Here is a 6,000-nt window from a genome sequence, read left to right on the forward strand (position 1 = left end):
CTGGGCTTTGATTTCGTCCAATTCCGAGAATATTTCCTTATTAGGATTTCTGAAACCAAAAACAGCAGAAAACAGCAACTGGCACTTCGGCATCTTGTTAATAGGTTAGTTCCAGAAAATGCACGAATATGACATAAAGTGTGCATAAAACATGTAGATAACATCAATAATGTGGCATGGAACATAAGAAATTATCGATACGTCGGAGACGTATCAAGCATCAGTCATACAAAAGGACTGAACAGACTATTTCCATAGTAAAGCAAGTATGATCATAGACAATGGGGGCACCATGAAGTCTGTAAATAGACATATTATATCATGTATATATTCAATAATTTGACCTGATTTGTCTCTGAAGTAATAAATCTGCGTGTGGTAAATAATTCAATCAGCATAAGTAGATGATCATTAGATCATCTTGAAGGCAACTGTGGGAATAACAGCAAGCACAATGGTAGCTATTGATTCTTTCTTCCTATTTGAGACTCCCATCTTTACATGCACATTGCCTACTCTATCCGGTAATGCACTGTGTGATCCTTGCATGCACCACATTCGAGGTACTTCTTGTATATGCTAGCCTCGCTGTCATAGCTTACTGAAAGGACTGCTTAGCTCCTTGTTCTGTAGAGTCCCTTTGCAAAAATAGGAACATGTAAAAAATGTAAATAAATGCTGCATTGCAGTATTAATATATGCTTCTGTGTTAGAGCATCAATGTTTTATTTCAGTTCTTACAGGTGTAATTTTTCAGACAAATGAATTCTGAATGTACTTGTAAACTGAAATTAGGTAAGAGATTTTAGGATCACATCGTCAGTTTGCACCTCCAGAAGATGGAGATCAGACCATGCTCCCAGTCTGTTGGTCAGGAACAAAGTCAACACAAAACTCAATTACCTCCTCATTTCCATAGCCCTTGGCGATGCTTCCTTCTGGCCTAGCACGGTTACGAACATATTTCTTTAATATTCCCATGAACCTCTCGAAGGGGAACATATTGTGTAGAAATACAGGACCGAGAATGGAAATCTCATCGACTAGGTGAACCAGGAGGTGCGTCATAATATTGAAGAAGGATGGCGGGAACACCAACTTGAAACTGACAAGACATTGGATCACATCGTTCTGTAACCGTGGTAGAACTTCTGGATTGATTACCTTCCGAGAGATTGCATTGAGGAATGCACATAGCTTCACAATGGCTACTCGAACATTTTCCGGCAGGAGCCCCCTCAAATCAATCGGAAGCAATTGCATCATAATCACGTGGCAGTCGTGAGACTTCAGGTTTTGGAACTTTTTCTCCGCCATGTTTATTATTCCCTTTATATTGGACGAGAATCCTGACGGGACCTTCATACTGCTCAGGCATTCAAAAAAGATGACCTTCTCTTCTTTGGTCAGAGCGTAGCTGGCATGACCTTGAAACCGTTCCGGATGCCGGTCATCAGGGTCTTTCAAACTTTGCTGGTCCTGCCGTGCTTCCTTTGTATCATTTGACTTCCCATACACGCCCAAGAAGCTTAGGATGTTCACGCAAATATTCTTCGTAACGTGCATCACGTCGATTGCAGAGCGGACTTCTAGGACTTTCCAATATTCTAGCTCCCAGAATATAGATTTCTTCTTCCACATGGCTGCGTGCCCGTCAGCTCCCTTCGGAACTGATTGTCCGCCAGGACCCTTTCCAAAGATGACTTTCAAATCCTTGACCATATCAAATACCTCAGCACCAGTGTGTTCCGCAGGCTTCGGCCAGTGATCTGCCTTGCCGTTGTAATGCTTGCCTTTCTTTCTTACTGGATGACCTTTCGGAAGAAATCGACGATGCCCAAGGTACACGTTCTTCTTACAATTTGGCAAATGTACACTTTCAGTCTCATATAAGCAGTGCGTGCATGCATTGTATCCCTTATTTGATAGTCCCGAAAGGTTACTAAGAGCAGGCCAATCGTTGATGGTTACGAAAAGCAACGCTCGTAGGTCAAATTCCTCTTCTTTGTGCTCATCCCACACACGGACACCAGGTCTGCCCCACAGCTGTAAAAGTTCATCAACTAATGGCCTTAGGTACACATCGATGTCGTTGCCGGGTTGCTTCGGACCTTGGATGAGCACTGGCATCATAATGAACTTCCGCTTCATGCACAACCAAGGAGGAAGGTTGTAAATGCATAGAGTCACGGGCCAGGTACTATGGCTGGAGCTCTGCTCGCCAAAAGGATTCATGCCATCCGTACTTAGACCAAATCTTATGTTCCTTGCGTCAGCTGCAAAATCTTTGAACTCTCTGTCGATCTTTCTCCATTGCGTTCCATCTGCGGGGTGTCTCAACTCCCCGTCCGACTTACGGTCCTCTTTGTGCCATCGCAACAACTTGGCATGCTCTTTGTTCTGAACAGGACGTTTCAACCGTGGTATTATAGGAGCATACCACATCACCTTGGCGGGAACCCTCTTCCTGGGTTTCTGGCCCTCAACTTCGTCACCAGGGTCATCGCCTCTGATCTTATAACGCAATGCAGTGCATACCGGGCATTCATTCAAATTCTCGTATTCACCGCGGTAGAGGATGCAGTCGTTGATGCATGCATGTATCTTCGTAACCTCTAAACCTAGAGGGCAGACAACCTTCTTTGCTTAAATGCGTCTTGGCGGGCAACTCGTTATTCTTTGGAAACATATTCTTCAACATTTTCAGCAAGTTTTCAAATGCCGAGTCAGCTACACCTGCTGTGCCTTCCATTTCAGCAAATCCAGTGTGCAGCCCAGCTTTTTCAGACCATCATCGCATCCGGGGTGGCGCCTTCTGTGATCCTCTAACATGCGATCCAAATTCTCCCTCTCTTTTTCAGTTTCACAGCGTCTCCGTGCATCAGCAATGGTCCGACCAAGATCATCAACGGGATCATCACGTGCCTCTTCTTCACCTTCCCCTTCACCTTCCCCTTCACCTTCAGCATCCTCCATGAAAGTATCACCGAAATGAGCAAGATAGCTTTCATCGATGAAATCATCCCCTTCTTCATCTTCTTCCATTATAACCCCTCTTTCTCCATGCTTGGTCCAACAATTATAGCTTGGCATGAAACCGTGCCGAAGCAGGTGCATGTGAACATCTCTTGAGGAAGAGTAACCCTTCTGATTCTTACAGTTAACACATGGACAGATAACAAAACCCCCCTGCTTGTTCGCATTAGCCACTACGAGGAAATCTTTCAAACCCGTACTGAACTCGCCGGAGAGTCGGTTACCGTACATCCATTGTCGATTCATCTGCATTATTATAATATAAAATATATAATTAACCATCATGCATTTGTTAAACTAACTAGCTACAAACAATATAAATTAAACAATGAACTACACACATGCATATTTTATCAATGACACATCAAAGTTTCAAGTTGCTAACCGCGATCGAGGAGGAAAAAATAAATGAGAAAGCTCAAGTGTGGCTCCAACAGTTCATATCATGTTTGTTTCATGCTCTTGGGGCATTTCATCAAACACCTTATGTGCATAAGAGGAACCAAAAGCAAACCTAACACCCACTTGTGAAGTTTGTGAAGAGAATGGCTCCAAATGGCTAAGTGTTGGCTGCTGGATGGGTATATATAGGGGAGGGGCTTTAGTCCCGGTTGGCCTGGCCCCTTTAGTCGCGGTTGGCCAGGCCAACCGCGACTAAAGCCCCCCACGTGCACCAGCTGGCCACCGAGCGCCCTGGGCCCAGGCCTTTGGTCGCGGTTCGCCTCCCGAACCGCGACTAAAGGTCCCATTAGTCGCGGTTCCTATAGCTTCGCGACTTATGGGGCTGGACGGAACCCTGTTTTTCTACCAGTGAAGGAGGTACTTGACATGGCTTGCATGTTGCTTTCTCACCACACCTTTTCCAGCTCAAGAATCCCTATGATCCTTAGCTTTGGTGCAGTAAAAATAAAATTCAGTAAAAGTCACCCCGGTGGACATCCAATTTTTTTGGTCGATACCAATGTTCTTCAAGGATTTATCAAACAACAGCATCCTGTGCATTTTTATTTCTGGGGCACGCTGAGAGTTCTATCATCTAGGGTGTCAATTGGGCATGGAGTAGTTATTTGCCAAGGGCTGTCTAGCCTTGCGTTGGACAACACATGGAGCCATAGTGAGACGAGTTCTCAGGCTGCCCCTTTGGCCGGTTTGACACATGGACCATGACATTCCTGGTTAGATCAGCTAGTGTAAGGGTGAAGCCATTGTACTCATCAGTTTATTTTGCCACTTGAGTTGCAACTTTCAGTGGTCCCTTGTAGCCCTGCACAATACGCATTATGTGGATCATGCTTAATTGTGGAGGGGCAATGCTATGTTTTCAGGCTCTACAGGTCCGAGCGACCATTCCAAACTTTCAGGGCAAACCGGAAGATTTGTGGCTGGTTGTCTGGCTGCCATTGCTGAAGCAGGAGAGGAAAGGTTTCGATTCGATCATTATGCTCGTTAGCAAGAATATCTGAAAACAAGATTCTTTGGTATCTTGAATAACACACGTACGGCGCACAGGCCAGCGGCATTTATTTTGGATGAAATTGAGGAGAGGTGGGTGTTGTGAGTAGCTCGGTTGAGTTATATGGAGGGGTATTCTCTTCTCTGAAATTCAGCAGCAGAAAGATTTGTGAGTAGCTTGGTTGGTTTACTCGTTCGACAACGAGTCTGTTTCCAAGTCAAATCTTAGACGTACGAGAGCACGCCTCGTCCCCGTGTTTACCTGACCAGTCTCGCCTCCAAGGAAAAGCCAAAATTCCAGGCCCTAGCTTAACCACCGCGAAGCGGTCATATGCGCACACATGCTTCTTCTCCCAAGAGCCAGCAGCAAGCCCCTGCATGATCGATGCCACGCTCCGTTTCATGCCGTGGGACGGGCCGTTAGGCTCCGGATGCGTCCTTGATCACCGCAACGGGCTCCTTCTGTACATCAACGTGAGTAGTAGCTTGCGGTATGTGTGCAACCCAGCGACGCGGCGCTGGATAGAGCTTCCCGCAATGCCCTTCGCTGCCCTGCGTCTGCGTGGCTCCGAGCATCTCGTGTTCGACCCAATCGTGTCGCTGCACTACGACGTGCTCTTCTTCCCCGAGCCACCTCGTGAACACGGACGCAGCATCACAAAACACGCCTTTGAGAGGCTCTTCCAAGAGTGCCCTTCTTTGGGAGAAGACTAGGGGGAGCACGGCCGGGTAAGCAACTATGCCTTGGCGTTCATGGCGTGGCCACCGGTCTCGTACCCGGTGCAAGTGTTCTCGTCGAGGACCGGCCAGTGGGAGGAGAAGCGCTTTATCCGGGAAGACGATACAGCGGTTACCGTGTCAGACGTTTGGTCGGATCCCTTGGGATGGATGGGAAATATGGTAAGCTATAGGGTTGGACGGTACCATGCCGTGTATTGGAGGGAGGCCTTATACCTCCATTGCTTTGGTGGCTTCATCCTAAGGTATGTGCTCTAGTACTACAATGCTATGGAGATTATAACTAGCTACTGTATTTTTCTCTTGTTCATATTAGGTAGGCAATTAATTTAGCTACATGTTATTAATCAATTAACAATATTTGGCTTCATGTACAGATTCTCATTGCAAAAGGAGACGTATTTAGTTATCAAAACACCAAAGTTAGTTTGCCGTCCAAGGTCATTACATTCTGATGAGAGCAAGAAGGTTACTGTATGGCGTGTGTACCTTGGAAAATCACATCAAGGAATCTACTACACCGCGCTATCCAAGAATCAACTCCGAGTGTGGGTACTTCGTGAAGCAGCAGATTCACGTGCAGTGCCGGAGTGGGAGCTAATTCATCATGCTGACCTCAAGCCTTCTTTTTCACAGCACTATGCACATCGACGTATAGAAGAGAAAATTGATGAGTCATGGAACTTCGACTGTGCTGATCAGAAAGGGTGCACAGAGGATAGAGGAGGCAATGAATGGGACTCCGATAATGATAGTGCCGTCGATATAGGAGGT

At 46.1% G+C, this 6,000-nt stretch overlaps 1 pseudogene; it reads right to left on the bottom strand.

The window, feature by feature from the left end:
* LOC127297622 (uncharacterized) overlaps positions 1-4,315 on the bottom strand; it is a 29,867-nt pseudogene extending 25,552 nt beyond the window's left edge.
* Between the last annotated feature and the right edge of the window lie 1,685 nt (positions 4,316-6,000).

The sequence above is a fragment of the Lolium perenne genome, chromosome 4, assembly GCF_019359855.2.
Source record: "Lolium perenne isolate Kyuss_39 chromosome 4, Kyuss_2.0, whole genome shotgun sequence".
Lineage (NCBI taxonomy): Eukaryota > Viridiplantae > Streptophyta > Magnoliopsida > Poales > Poaceae > Lolium > Lolium perenne.